The sequence below is a fragment of the Petaurus breviceps genome, unplaced genomic scaffold, assembly GCF_028583685.1.
Source record: "Petaurus breviceps papuanus isolate PSGF00001 unplaced genomic scaffold, PetGlider_PUasm1.0 90822, whole genome shotgun sequence".
Taxonomy (NCBI): domain Eukaryota; kingdom Metazoa; phylum Chordata; class Mammalia; order Diprotodontia; family Petauridae; genus Petaurus; species Petaurus breviceps.
Window position 1 is genome coordinate 20,840,084 of NW_027187351.1, and position 15,806 is coordinate 20,855,889.

The following is a 15,806-nucleotide window of genomic DNA, read 5'->3' on the forward strand; positions in this document are numbered from 1 at the left end:
GGCTGAGGAAGAGAGGCCCAGGCTGGATAAAGTGATTTTGATTTTGAGAACAGAACTTGTGGTGCTGAAACTTCTTCTGAGAAGCAGCAGGAACTTCTGCTGTGGAGCTACCATGAGTGAGAGAGGAGCATATTGTATCTGAATCACTCACTAGGTTAGTATGTCTAGGCCATAGCAGGAGAGAAATCATCATATAAGAAAAATGAAAAGGTACAAAGGAGTTATATTGTGAAAAAAAATTTTAAATACCAAACAAAAGTGCCTATATTTGATATTAGAGGGTCAGAAAAATATATTTAGTATGGGGATGAATTGATAAAGTGCTTATTTTAGGGAAATGACTTTGGGAAATAAGTGCAGGACTGTTTGGAAAGACTAGAGAGACTAAGAACAAACAGAAAGATACTACATTATAGAGGGGAAGGAGACATCATCTAAAAACTATTGGAGAGTGAGTTGAAGCTATGAGAGTAGAGAAAAAAGGAGAGTATGACACAAAACAAAAATTAAGACATTATTGTTCAATTTGTAGTAATAATTTCAGAATCCAAACAGAATTGAATTTGGAAGAGTTAAAAAAGACAAAGTAAAGTAAGTGAGTGTAGGCAGCTTTTCCAATGGCTTTGACTGAGAAATATAGGACATATGAAGGATGATAGCAAAAAGGGTGGGATTTAATGAAGGTTTTATTTTTTAAAATTGGAGTACTTTGGGAATATTTCTTGGCAGTAGACAACCAGTCAGTTGGTAAGGAGAGATCGAAAATTAGAGGGGTTAGTGATATTTTTTTATCAGAGATTGTTTTCAAAGAAAAAATAAGACTGATCCAACCATTTTGGAAAACAATCTGGAATGATGTCTAAACAGTTATTGAACTACCTATATACCCTTTGACCTAGTAATGCCACAACGAGGTCTATTTCCAAAGATGATTGGGGAAAAGGAAAAGAATCTATATGTTGCAAATATGTTTATTGCAGGGTTTTTTTTTTTGGTGGCAAAGAACTGAAATTAGAGGGATATCTATCAATTGGGGAATGGTTGTACAAGTTAGGGTATGTAATTGTGATGGAATACTAATGTGCTATAAGAAATTGTAAGCTCAATGATCTTAGAAAACTTGTAAAGACATCAAATAATGAAGAGCAAAATGAGCAGAACCAAGAGACTATTGTATACAGTAACATAAATATCATTTTAAGAACAACTTTGAGCAAACAAGTCTTTTTGATTCTTATAAATACCCAAATTAACTGCAGAAGATATACCAAGAATTGCTATCTACATCCAAAGAAACTTCTTCAAAAAATCATATTAATTAGTGGTTTATCCATTTTTCAAATAAAATCAGCTTTTATTTATTAGTTCAATAGTTTTCTTACTTTAAGTTCTAGTGATCTCTCCTTTGATTTTCAGAATTTCTAATGTGGCATTTAATTGGGGATTTTAAATTTGCTCTTTTTTCTAGCTTTTTCAGTTGCATGTCCAATTACTTGAGTGTTTTTTTCCTGTATTTTATTAAAGTAATCATTTAGAGTCATAAAATTTCACCCTAAGAAGTGCTTTGCCTGCATACCATAAGTTTTGGCATTTTGTCTGATTATTATCATTCTTTTGATGGAATTATTGATTATTTTAATTATTGTTTAGGATTAGATTATTCAGCTTCCAATTTTATCCTAATTTTCCATGACTCCTTATTACAAGTAATTTTTTTGCATCATGATATGAAAAGATTTCACTTAATATTTCTGACTTTATTCATTTGATTGTGAGTCTTTTATGCCCTAACACATGATCAGTTTTTGTGTTGATGCCATGTACCGCTGAGAGAAACATATGCCCCTTTCTATCCCCATTCAATTTTCTCCACAGGTCTATAATATCTAACTTTTCAAAAATTCTATTCACCTCCTCTACTTCTTTTTAGCTTCCCTTGTCCTTGGATTTATATTTTTCTGTGAGGGGAAGGCTGAGATCCCTGGCTAGTATAGTTTTGTTATCTATATCTTCCAGTAACTCAGTTAATGTCTTCTCTAAGAATTTGCATGCTATAACACTTGCAATTATATGTTTAGTATTGTTATTACATCAATGTCTATGGTACCATTTATCAAGAAGTAGTTTTCTTCCTCATATCTTTTAGTTAGAGTTATTTTGGCTTTTGCTTGGTCTGAGATCAGAATTGATATCTTTATTTGTTTTTCTATTTTTTTTTAATTTCAACTAAGTATAATATATTATGCTGCAGTCATTTACTCTGTGTATCTCTCTGATTCCAAAGTGTTTCTTGTAAAGAACACATTATAGGAATATTTTTTTTCAAATTCATTCTTCTTTCCACTTCTATATAATGGGAAAGTTCATCCCATTCACATCCACAGTTATGATTACTTACTGTGTCTTTGTCTCCATCCTGTACCCACCCCTTCCCCATTTATACTATTCTCTCTTCTTTCACCTTGCGCATCTTCACCAGAGTTTTGTCTCTAACCACCACCTCCCTCAGTCTGTCCTGTTATCAGACTCACTTTACTTTTCCACTTCCTCTCTTACTTCTGCTCTCCCTTCTGCTCTCCTTTTTATAACCCCCCTTCTTTCTTTTTCTCCTTTTCCCTCCTACTTGTCCTATTAAGTAAGGCAAATTTCTATACACAACTGAATATTTAAGCTGTTCCCTCTATTAAATAAATTCAATGACAGTAAGATTTAAACAATGTTCACTCCCTCTCTACTTTCACTCTACTGCAATAAGTCATTTGTGCTTCTTCATGTGATGTCATTTACCCTATTTTTCCTCTACCTATCATTTTCTCCCAGTACAATCATTTTTGCCCATCCCTTAATATTTTAATATCATCACATCAAAGTAAAATTATACCCATACCCTCTATGTATACTTCGTCTAGCTCCTCTAAAATGGTTATCAAGTGTAATAATTATCATCTTCCTATGTAGGGAGAAAGAGTTTAAATATTGTTAAATAACATGTTTACCTTTTGTGCTTGTCTTGTATTTGAAGATTGAATTTATTGTTCAATTCTTGTTTGTAATCTAAGTTCCTTTGCCTTCCAGAAGAAGTCCAGGCCTCTTTCAGGAGGCAATCAGTGGATTCTTTCATTGACAATTTTGCCCTCTGATTCAATGTTATTCAGGGAAGGTTTCCTTCATAATTTCCTGAAAGATGCTATCCAGGATATCTTCTTTTTTTTAATCATGGCTTTCAGGTAGTCCAATAAATCTTTTTTCCCCCAAATTTCATTTTAGACTCAAATGCCAAAACAAAAATACAGAACATAGAAAAGAAAAAAAAACATATCATAAACTTAAATATTGTAACTTGAATAAAAAATTAAAAAGAAAACACCATGCTATGTGCATAGCAGAACATGAGATGATTGAAAATATGTAACAAATTTTCATTTCAAGAAAGTGTAAATAATAAATAATACTTGTCATGTTGAGAATTCTCCATCTTTTTTGTGTATCCTTGTGAGTTTTCTTTTGTTTACTGCTGGGCATTTCTTTTTACTTTCTTCTCTTTTTTCTCTCCTTCCAAACCCCCCCCCCCCCGTCAACCCAAGAAGGTCAAAATAAAGTTTCGATATTTTTCTCCATATCTATTGATATATACATACACACATACATACATATATACATACATACATATATGTGGACACATATTTTCCCAAACCTATTATACTACTGATCTTTATTTTTACGTAAATGCATATCTTTTGTTTCTGAACCCTCCTGCCTGCTCTACTTTACTTTTACCAACTACCTTGCCATCCTTTGACTTGACTACCCCCCTCCAAGGAACCCTCCCCTATCCTCCCATTCCCATTAATCTAAACACCCTACTATATCCTTATGTGCCTATTCCTTCAGCCACCCTGCTAAAGATCCCTCCCTTGTCTTCTTCCCCCTCCTTATGCCCCAACCATTTTATTTCTTCTGAATTTAGAAGACTTTTATACTCTTTTAAATACATATGTATTGTTCTCTTTTAAACCTGTTCCTGATGAAAGTAGGTTACCTGAACTACCAATTGTCCTCCCCCATCTAATTCCTGTGTATCAGTTATTCCTCCTGCACCTCATTTGTATAAAAAAATATTTTGTAACTGCTCCTAAATGGTTTTACTTTTAAAATTAATATCATATTCAGCTTTACCTCAATCTTTCTTATCAACTACCCAGTTATTAATAAGAATCTTAGACATATATTTTACATTATATATATGCATATATGTATATATATTTATACACACATATATAAAGTAAACAACCTTTCCTTATGGATCTTTGTAATGTAATGCCAAGGAAAGGCAACTTCCCAGGTTCAAAATACCAGCATAGGTGCTCTCCATTTTATTCAGTGACCAACCAAGAACAGAGAAGATCAAAACATGACATCATTCCAAATACAGCATTTACTAAATGTGATTAAATAATCTCCAAGGACTACCCCACCCCAGGACCTTCCAATCATTCAATCAATTACAAAGTTCCTGGTCTAAATACTTCTCCACCCCTAGGCTATACCTTCATTTAGTCCACCACAAAGCCCCTCTTCTCAAATGGAGTTTAGTTTCCAAACATAAGTAAAGTACCTTCATTTGTCAATCACAGAGCACCAAAAGGTCAAAAGTTCCCCACGCCTGGATCTCAATTGAATCTACCCCAGAGTTACATCAAGTTTAAACACAGCACTTAATACCCAAATGGAGGTCTTTTCTTCATCTTGACATGAGGCAAGTTCTCAGCAATCTTAGTTCTTGGGGAGACAAGGCTCAGCAAGGCCACAAGATACATTGCCAGTCCCTTCATCAATTCATCCTCTGTCTGTAGAACAGTCCTAGAACCCCTGAAAACATTAGCAAAACCCTCTCCCAGGATTTCTGTAAACATACAACCAGAAAATCCTTCTTCAGGGCTTCTGAACCAACAGAAAGGTTCCCAGACCCCTGCAACAACTGCACTGTCCTTCACCAGTGGACAGTATTCATTCTGTCTGCAGGACAGTCTCCAGACCCCTGCAACAACAGCACTGTCCTTCACCAGTGGACAGTATTCACTCTCTGTCTGCAGGACAGTCTCAGGGCTTCTTAGCCAAAAGCCAGGTTCCAGGACTTCTTCAACAACAGGACTGTCTTTCACCAGTGGACAAATCTGGCAAAAGAACATCAAAACAGACAGACAAAGTACCAGCAAAACAGCCATGTCTCCTCAGTCCTTGGCAGCTCAGGGGGAAGGTCTCAAAAGTCCAGGGCAATTCAAAGTGGCTCCTAGCAATCCTTCTCAGTCTCTCTCTCTGCCTTCACGAGGTTCTGCTTCCAAAAAGGTCTTCCGCCTCTCTCTTGTCTCTCCAAATCTATGTCACCAGCTCCTCCCAGTTCAGGACTTTCTTTTCACATCAACAATCCCATCCCACAGGTGGGATTAACAAGCTCTGGGTTTTAACACAATCAATTTGAAAACCAAGCCAATACAGGGGAATCTTTAATTACCATTACTATCACAATCTTTTATAATCAGTCTCTCTTATGTACTTTATATTTCTATTGCTTCTTGTATGTTGAATCATCTGTTATGATCAGAATTTTTTAAACAAAATCTTGAACATCTGAGAGTTTTTCAAATGTCCATTTCTTTTTCATTCAAGGTAATACTTAACTTTTCAGGTTATGATATTTTTACCTGGAGTCTCAGTTGTTTTGCTCTTTAATATGTTTCTTTCCAAGACCTGGGTCCTGTAATGTGTCTGCTGCTAGGGCTCATGTAATTCTAATTTGGCACAATCCTATTTAAATTGTTTTAAACTTGATGCTTTCATTATTTCTTTCCTTTATCTGGGAGATTCAAAATTTTACAATGATATTCCTATGACTTTTCATCATAGGATCTCTTTTAAGTGGTGATCAATGGATTTTTTTCTAGTTCTACTTCCCTCCATTCTTTCCCTTGTTCTAATGCTTCAGGATAGTTTTCTTTAATTATTTCTTGTATTATTGTATCAAGATTCTTTTTTGATTGAAATTGCAGTTATTCCAATTATTTTTATATTTTCTTTTCTTCATCTGTTCTCTAAATCTGTTGTTTTTCTTGTAGGATATTTCACTTTCTCTTCTATTTTTCATTGTTGATATTTAGTTTAGTCACTTTTTTTTCTTTCTTTTTTTTTTTTTTTTGGGCAACTGGGGCTAAGTAACTTGCCCATGGTCACATAGCTAGGTTTTTCAGTGTTTGTGTGTGTGTGTGTGTGTGTGTGTTTGTGTGTGTGTGTGTGTGTGTGTGTGTGTGTGTTAAGTGTCTGAGGCTGGATGTGAACTCAGATCCTCCTGACACTGGGGCTGGCACTTGACTCACTACAACATCTAGCCGCCACAAGTTTAGTCATTTCTTGATCTCTTATAATTCCACTAAGTTCAGTTTACCCAATTCTAATTTTTTTAAATTTATATTGTACTTTAATTTCACTGAGCATTTTCTTCAAACAACACTGTACCAAAAAATCATTGCAAGTATTATACCAATTTTAGGGATAGGGAAAACTAAGTCTTGGTGAAATTAAATGACATAAAAAGTCAAGCAAGTAGTAAGTGTCTTGGCTAGGATATAAACTTAGGTCTCTCATGACTCCAGGTATAGAATTCTTGCCACTACATTATCCTTCTGCTTCAAACATTTGAGAGTCTAATGGCAAAATAGTGCTCTGTTTGAGGGGTTCTTAATCATTTTAATGCAATGGATCCTTTTGGAAACTTGGTGAGGCCTACAGATCTTTTTTTAGAAGAATGTTTTTTTAAAAATATTGAACATATAGGATTGCAACCATACCAAAATAAAGTTATGTATTTTTTGTTTGTTGTTTTTTTAATTAAATTTTGTTTATTGTTCGTTTATAACATTTATTTCCACAAGATTTTGAATTACAAATTTTCTCCCCATCTTTCCCCTAACTACAACCCCAAAACAGTGATCCCACTGAATACCCCCTTCCCCTATCTGCTATCTTCTATATCTTCTCCCATCTCCCCTCTGAGTTTCTGGTAGGGCAAACAGAATCTTCATACCACATTGCCTGAATATCTTATTTCCCAGTTGCATGTAAAACCATAAAAATAATGATGATAATTTTTTTTTAACATTTGATTTTAAAACTTTGTATTTCAGATGCTTTCCCTTCTTCCCTCATCATGTACCCTTACTGGGAAGAAAAGCAATTTAATATAGGTTGTAGATGTACAATTATGCAAAACATTAACATATTTAATATATTGTGAAAGATTGACTGTATTTCCCTCCTATCCTTCCCACCACTTGTTCTACTGTCTATTTTGATCTTGTCCCTTTTCAAATGTCTGTGTTTCTAACTACCCTCCTCCCCAGTCTTCCCTCTCTTCTATCATCCCCCCTCTTATCCCCTTCCCCCTACTTTCCTGTAAGGTAAGATACCCAATTTATTGTGTAAGTTGTTTTCTCCTTAACCCAAATTCAATGAGAGTAAGGTTGACCCAATCACTTTTGCCTTCCTCTTCTTCCCCTTCATTGTAACACTTTTCCCTTGCCTCTTTTATATGAGGTAATTTACCCTATTCTATCTCACTCTATCTCCTCTCATTATATTCCTCTCTCACTTTTAATTTTAATGTTTAGATATCATACCCTTTCTATTCAACTGTTACAGTGCCCTCTGTCTATGTATACCCGTACATGTATATACACACACTCACATATCTATTCACATGCAAATATACCCTCCTATAAAGACATATATATATGTGTATATATATATATATATATATATATATATATATATATATATACACACACAAATATACACACTCATACACACATTTATATTCCCTTCAACTATCCTCATACTGAGGAAAGTTTCGTAAGTTACAATTATCATTTTTTCTTGTAGGCATGTAAATAGTTCAACTTTGACAAGTTCTTTATGATTTCTTTTTTCTGTTTACCTTCTCATGCTTCTCTTGCTTCTTGTATTTGAAAGGCACATTTTCTGTTCAGCACTGGTTTTTTCATCAAGAATGCTTGAAGGTCCTCTGTTTCATTGAATTACTGTATTTTCCCTTGGAACATTATACTCAGTTTTGCTTGATAAGTGATTCTTGGTTTTAATCCCAGTTCCTTTGACCTCCAGAATATTATATTCCAAGAACTTTGATCCCTCAATGTAGAAGCTACCAGATCCTGTGTCATCCTGAATGTGTTTCCACATTATTAAATTGTTTCTTCTTTACTGCTTATAATATTTTCTCCTTGATTTGGGAACTCCAGAACCTGGGCATAACATTCCTAGGAGTTTTCTTTTTGGGATCTTTTTCAAGAGGTGATTGTTGAATTCTTTTAATTTCTATTTTGCTCTCTGTTTCTAAAATATCAGGAAAATTTTCCTTGAGAATTTCCTGAAGTATCATTTCTAGGTTCTCTTTCTGATCATGTCTTTCAGGTAGTCAAATAATTTTTAAATTATCTTCTCTGGATCAAATTTCCAGGCCACTGATTTTCCCAATGAGATATTTCACATTGTTTTCTATTTTTTTATTTGTTTATGTCTGTTTAATAGTACCTTGATTTCTCATAAAGTCATTAGCTTTCATTTGCTCCAATATACTTATGAAGGAATTATTCATTTCAGCAAATTTTTGAAATTCTTTTTGCATGTAGTTAAATCAACATTTTATGGCATTCTTCTCCTCATTGACTTTTTGAGCCTCTTTTGCAATTTGAGTTAGTCTATTTTTTTTTTTTAAGCAATCGGGGTTAAGTAACTTGCTCAAGGTTACATAGCCAGTTATTTCTGGGTGTGGTACTGAGTAATCTGAGCCTGGAATTCGATCTCCAGGTCATCCCAACACTGGAGCCGGTGCTCTTACTCGCTGAGCCACCTGGACGCCCCTAAGCAATTGGGGTTAAGTAACTTGCTCAATGTAACATGACCAGGTGTTTCTGGGTGTGTGCTAAGTGTCTGAGCCTGGGATTCGATCTCCAGGTCATCCCAACACTGGAGCCGGTGCTCTTACTCGCTGTGCTGCCTGGCCGCGCCTAATCTATTTTTTAATATGTTATTTTCTTCAGTCATGTTGTTGACTCTCTTTTCATGATTTTCTTGTATCATTCTCATTTCTCTTCCCAGTTTTTCCTCCACTTCGCTTACTTTATTTTCAAAATCCTGCTTGAGATCTTCCATGGCCTGTCACCAGTTCATATTTTACTTTGATGTTTTTGATGCGGGACGTTTGACTTCATTTTCTTCCTACCATTCAATGCTTTGATCCTTTTTTCCCTAGGGGTTCTCTGGTCAGTTTGTACTTCCTCTGCTTTCTCATATTGCCAATCAATTACTTTACTTTTGAGCTCTATGCCACAGTAGAATTCTTCCAGAGACGAGAGCTTTGTCATAAATTACTGGCATTTTCACAAATGTTGTCAGAGGTCTGAGGAGCATTCCCTCTCTACATACTCCACATTGGAAAACTGGCATTTCTCACCCAAGGACCACCACCCAAAACTTCAATCCATATCCAAGAAGGTCAAAGTAAGAGCAATTACCATCTGAATGGTCACTTGTTCCCCCTAATATGTATAGTTCAGGATCTCCTGAGGTTCCCATGTGCCTGTGGCTGCAGGTGTTGTGCTTCTGCCACCTCTCACCCCAGGGGCAGGGGCCAGATTGAGCCTTTCCTTTCCAAAAGAGTTCCTCAATGACCTTTTACTTTTTTTGATATTTATGGGTTTAAAAGTCTGGAAACTGCCACATTTGCAGGTGTTTCACCCCCCCTAAATTCTGCTTTGGCTGCCACTGCCTCCCTGGAACTAAAACCATATGCCTCATATGGGACTTGCACTTGGCTCCCAGCTTTTACAAATTTTCTTTTACAAATTTCTGTTGAGTAAGACCCCAAGAATTAAAAAAAAATATTTAAAAAATTATGCAGGTATATGTATGCAAAATCCAGGATTTAATTTTCAGGTAAGTAAACCCAATTCCCTTGTACCTTGCCAAGGTCAGACATTCTGAGTGTCCTTATTATCACCACAACTATATCTGTAGGTTCATTACTGTCACAGAAAGAGAATAAAATAATTTGTGTGGAACTGCAGCATATAGTGTATATTGCATTTTAGGTGCTTAAATGTTAATTCATTTGAATGAAACTGAATATACTAGTTCAGTGGAAAATGTAAATGAATTATGCAAAGAATTCATGACATATATTTTCTTCATAAGTTTTATATATATATATATATACATATATATACATACATATAAGTAATATTCCTCTTTCATTTTGTATTATCTATATCATTATCAACAGGATGCTCACTAACTGTGAATAGGCTCCAATGCTCTCCCAAGTCCTCTTCTTTTTTCTTCTCTATATTATTTATTTGGATTATCTCAGGAACTTGGAGACAGTATCACCTCTATTTTGATGATAATCTGTTCTCCTTATCCAACGCTAACTTTCTCCTAACCTCCAGGCCCACATTTTGAACTACCTCTTGGATTTCAATATCCCAAAGCCATATTACACTTCTCATGTCCAAAACTGAACTCAGACTTTCTTCCCATGATCCTACTTCTTTCTAATGTTATTATTTAAATGAATCACATCTTCCTATTCACTCCGGCCAACAACTTAGTCATGACTCCTTACATTTTTATCTCTCAATATCCAATTTTTGGTCAAGTCCTGTTCATTCTATTTTTTCTAGTATCTCTTATGTATTACCCCTTATTTACTCAGACACAATCTCAATCCAAGTTGCTGACCTTCATTACCTCATTGCCAGGTTTTTGTAAAAACTTGATAGTTGGTCTCCATGACTCAAGTCTCTCTCTACTATAGTGTTTCATTGGTTCAGCTGTCAAATTTATCTTCCTAATTCACAGACATGAAAACATCACCCATTTTAAATAAACTAAACGGATTCCTTATTTCCTCAAGAATTAAATACAAATCTTATGTTTGCTGTCAATAGTTCTTTATAAACTCATCCCTTACTAGATTTCCTATCTTAATGTCCTTCTAACTGCTATGAGCATTTTATGATGCCTGGAATTATTTTCCTCTTAACGTTTCCCTCAAAAATTGCTTAGATTCTTTCAAGTCCCATCTAGAATGATAGCTTCTACAAGAAGGTATTTCTATTTCCCTTAATTCTAGTGCCTTCTCTCAGTTGGCTGTCTCTAATTTTTTATCATATCTTGTTAGTTTATACTTGATTACATGATATCTCTTCTTTCAGACTGTAAACTGATTAGGAGCAGGAAATATTTTTGTTGTTTGTTAGATTGTTTTGGTTTTCTTTTGCTTTTTATGTTATGACAGGTTTCATACAGAACCTGGGATATAAAAGGTATTTAATAAATGTCTGTTGACTTTACTTCCTTTTGAATAATGTTGGTGGGTTAAAAATTGTGTCTTTTGTTATTTTGGATACATATATGTCTATGTGCATATATTTATACTTATAATACAAAATTTGTAAATTTTGTAAATTTCAGGCATTATTATTCAATATATACAAATTGAGAAATGCCTATAATTTTGTATCTGTACCTATGAACTATTCATGCCCATAAATTCAAAGCCCAAGCATTACCTTTTTCACAATAGCTTACCTAAAATGCCAGTGATAAAATACATACGTTGTGTTTAATTCCACTGCATTCATTTTTAACTAATTTTTTATCTGTTTCTATAATCATTTCTCTAATTATATATTAATTTCTCAAAATAATACAATTTTTTGAGAACATATTTTTTTAATTTTTGTTTCCTTTATTCCTGTCTTCCATTATTTTATTGGGAGAAGAATTTTTGGATTCTGTCATTTAGTGCATTGACGCATAACAGACACTTAAAATATTATTTAGTATTTTATTTTCCCCCAGTCACATATAAAAACTATTTTAAGCATTCCTTTTTAAAACTATGAAGGTCAAATTATCTTTCTTCCTTCTTCATTGAGAAGCCAAGTAATTAGATATAGGTTATACATATATAGTTATGCAAAATATATCCATAATAGTCATGTCATGAAAGAAAGCAGACAGAAATATTTATTAAGGCTCCTTCAGTAGTTATTCAGACAGTTTCATTTTGTTATCTTGGGATGGATAGCATTTTTCATCTGAAGTCTTTCAGAATTCTCTTGGATTATATCAGTTAGAATAGCTAACTCATTCACAGTAGATCATATTACAATATTGCTGTTACTTTGTACACAGTACATTTCATGTTGAATCAGCCTATGTAAGTCTTTCCAGACTTTTTCTGAGAGCATCCTGATCATCATTTCTTTTACTATGATGATATTCCATCATGGTAACATACCACAACTTGGTCAGTCATTTCCCAATTGACAGGCATGCCCTGAATTTCTAATTCTTTGCCCCCACAAAGGAGCTGCTATACTTTTCTTTTACATGAGGTCCTTTTTCCTTTTGTTTTTACCTCTTTGGGAATACAAACACAGTAGTGCTATTGATAGGTCAAAGGGTATGCATGGCTTTATAGCTTTTTGTGTATAGTCACAAGTTATTCTAGAGAATGATTGAATCAGTTCACAAATCAACAGGCAGTAAATTAATGTTCATTTTTTCTCATGTCCCCTCCAACATTTATCAATTACTTTTCTGTACTGTTAGGTATAAGGTATTACTTTAGAATTATTTTAATTTACATTTCTACAATCAATGTCAAGCTAGGGTATTTTAAAAATATGGTTATAGAAAGCTTTGTTTTAGCTGAAAACTGATAATATTTTACAATCACTTATCAATTGGGGATTGCCTTTTATTTTTTATAACTTTGCCTCAGTTATTTTTATGTTTGGGAAATCAGGTCTTTATCAGATAAATTTGCTTCAATTTTTTTTTCACAATTGCTAATGCTAACTGTATTTCCATCAATCTTATCTCCAACAATTCATTCCATTCTCTCTCTCTTTTCATCCTTTCCCTCCTAAAAGGTGTTTGCTTCTGATTACCCCCTCCCAATCTTCCCTACCTTCTATTACCACCTATCCTCTTCCCCTCCTACTGTCCAATTGAGTGCATTTGTTATTTCCTCTTTGATCCAATTGTGATGAGAGAAGGTTCACTCACTCTCCCTCACTTCCCCATCCTTCCCCTCCATGATAAAAACTCTTTCTTACCACTTTTGTGTGAAATTATTTACCCCATTCTGCCTCTCCCTTTTTCTTTCTTCTAGTACCTTTCTCTCTTACCCTTATTTTTTTTATATCATCCCTTCATATTCAACTTATACCTCTTACCTCTCTCTATAATATGCTCCTTCTAACCTGTCCTAATGATGAGAGCAGTCATGAGTTACACATATCATCTTCCTATATAGTAATGCAAACAATATGAATTTATTAAGTACATTATAGTTTTCCTTTCCTATTTCCTTTTTATTTTTCTCTTGAGTCTCATTTTTGAAGGTCAGATTTTCTATTGAGCTCTTGTCTTTTCATCAACAAAGCTTGAAAGTCCTCTATCTCAATGAATATATATTTTTTGCTCTAAGGCATTATATTCATTCTTGTTGAGTTTGTAGCTCCTTTGAGCTTCAGAATATCATCTTCTAAGCCTTCTGATATTTCAAGCTCCTAAACAGGGGCTGCTAAATTGGGGGTTATACAGACTGTGGCTCCATGACACTTGAATTCTTTTATTTCTGGCTACTTGCAATATTTTTCCTTTAGCTTGGAACTCAGGAATCTGGCTATAATATTCCTGGCAATTTTCCTTTTGGTATTTCTTTAAGGAGGCAATCAATGAATTCTTTCAATTACTATTTTACCTCTGCTTATAGAATATCAGTGTAGTTTTCATTGATAATTTCTTGAAAGATGATGTTTAGGCACCCTTTTTAAAAATCAAGCCTTTCACATAGTCCAAAAATTTTAAAATTCCTTGTCCTGTGTCTATATTCTAGGTCAATTGTTTTTCCAATGAAATATTTCATATAGATTTCTGTTTCTTTTTTTTTTATTCTTTTGGTTTTGCCTGATCATTTCTTTATCTCTTATAATGTCACTAGCTTCCATTTGCTCCATTCTCACTTTTAAGGAATTATTTTCTTCAGAGAACTTTTGGATCTCCTCTTCCAATAAGTCAATGCTGCTTTTTAAGGCATTCTTCTTCTCATTTCCTTTTTGGACCTCTTTCACCATTTGGTTTAGTCTTCTTTTTAAGGTGTTATTTTCTTCAGTATTTTTGTGTGTCTTTTTTCTTTCTTTCTTTTTTAAAGCAATTGGGGTTAAGTAACTTGCTCAAGGTTACACGGCCAGGTATTTCTGGGTGGGTGCTAAGTGTCTAAGCCCAGGATTCGATCCCAGGTCATCCCGACTCTGGGGTCAGTGCTCTTACTCACTGTGCTACCTGGCCACCCCATTTGTGTCTCTTTTACCAAGCATTTGACTTGTTTTTCATGACTCTCTTGCATCACTCTCATTTATCTTCCCAATTTTTCCTCAACCTCTCTTACTTGATTTTCAAAATCCTTTTTGAGCTCTTCCTTGACCTGAAAACAATTAAATTTTTTTAGTGGAGGTTTTGGATGTAGGACCTTAGCCTTGTTGTCTTCTCAGTGTGTGTTATGATCTTTCTTGTCACCAAATCAACTTTCTATATTCAGAGGACTGTTTTCCCCATTGATCTCTCACTTTTCCAGCCTATTACTTGCTTTTAACTTTTTGTTAAAGGAAGACTCTGCTTCAAGAGTAGAAGGTTCACTGTTCCAAGCTTCAGGACATTTATTCAGCTGTTCTCAAAAACAGAATTAAGTTTCTTGTCTAGGACCACAAAGCTAGCAAATGTCTGGAATTCACATACAATATACACATATACATACAAACACACACACTGACACACTCAAACACATACATTCTGGCACAGATTATATAGATAGAAAGATAGATCTATATATCTATATATGTAGATATATAAATAGATTTATCTGTATCTTTCTAGATTCATCTATTTATTTAGATGTGTTTTTATGTATGTATGCATATGTAAGTATATATATGTATGTGTGTACATGAAATGTAAATTATTACAGAAAGGTGGAGGCAAGTGAACATGGAATAAAAGTATTAAACTATGTAAGAGATTGTCATGTAATGAGAAATACATGCGAACAACTTTCTGAAATTTGTGGTGCTATTTAAACAATAGTATATCAGTTTCATAAATGAATTCTGCTAATATTTTTAATTTTAGATTTCTCTGCAACCATTTTATTCTTTAGTGAGAACTTAAATAAAGAAACATCAGTATACAGCATTGATGAAAGGATGCCAAAAATCTGTTTTGCTTTTCCACATAGCATAATGCCATCTGATGTGGCATAATTCTGTGTTCGAAATCTGAGGCAATTTTCAGACTACTGTCCATTTCATCTCATTTGTTCTTCACTGAAGATTGTCAACATATGTTGAAAGCATTTAAAATTTGTCATCATAAAGTGCAGGTCTCCACTAAATTGAAGTTCAAATAATGATTCCTGCTTATTGGAGTTTTACAAGTAAAACATGGATATTCAACTTGTGTTTTGAAGTAAAAATCTTGTTGTAAGAATGATTAAGATGGTAGATTTTTTGAATCTCAGTGCAAATCTGAGTTGGTCTGAAATTGTATGGGAAAGTCTGTGTTTGTTTCTTGGCAGAGTGATGTGTTGTATATAGAATATTGTTTTCTCTGGGGCAAATCATTCTCTTTATCCTCAAGGAATAATTATTAGGCTATGAAGATTT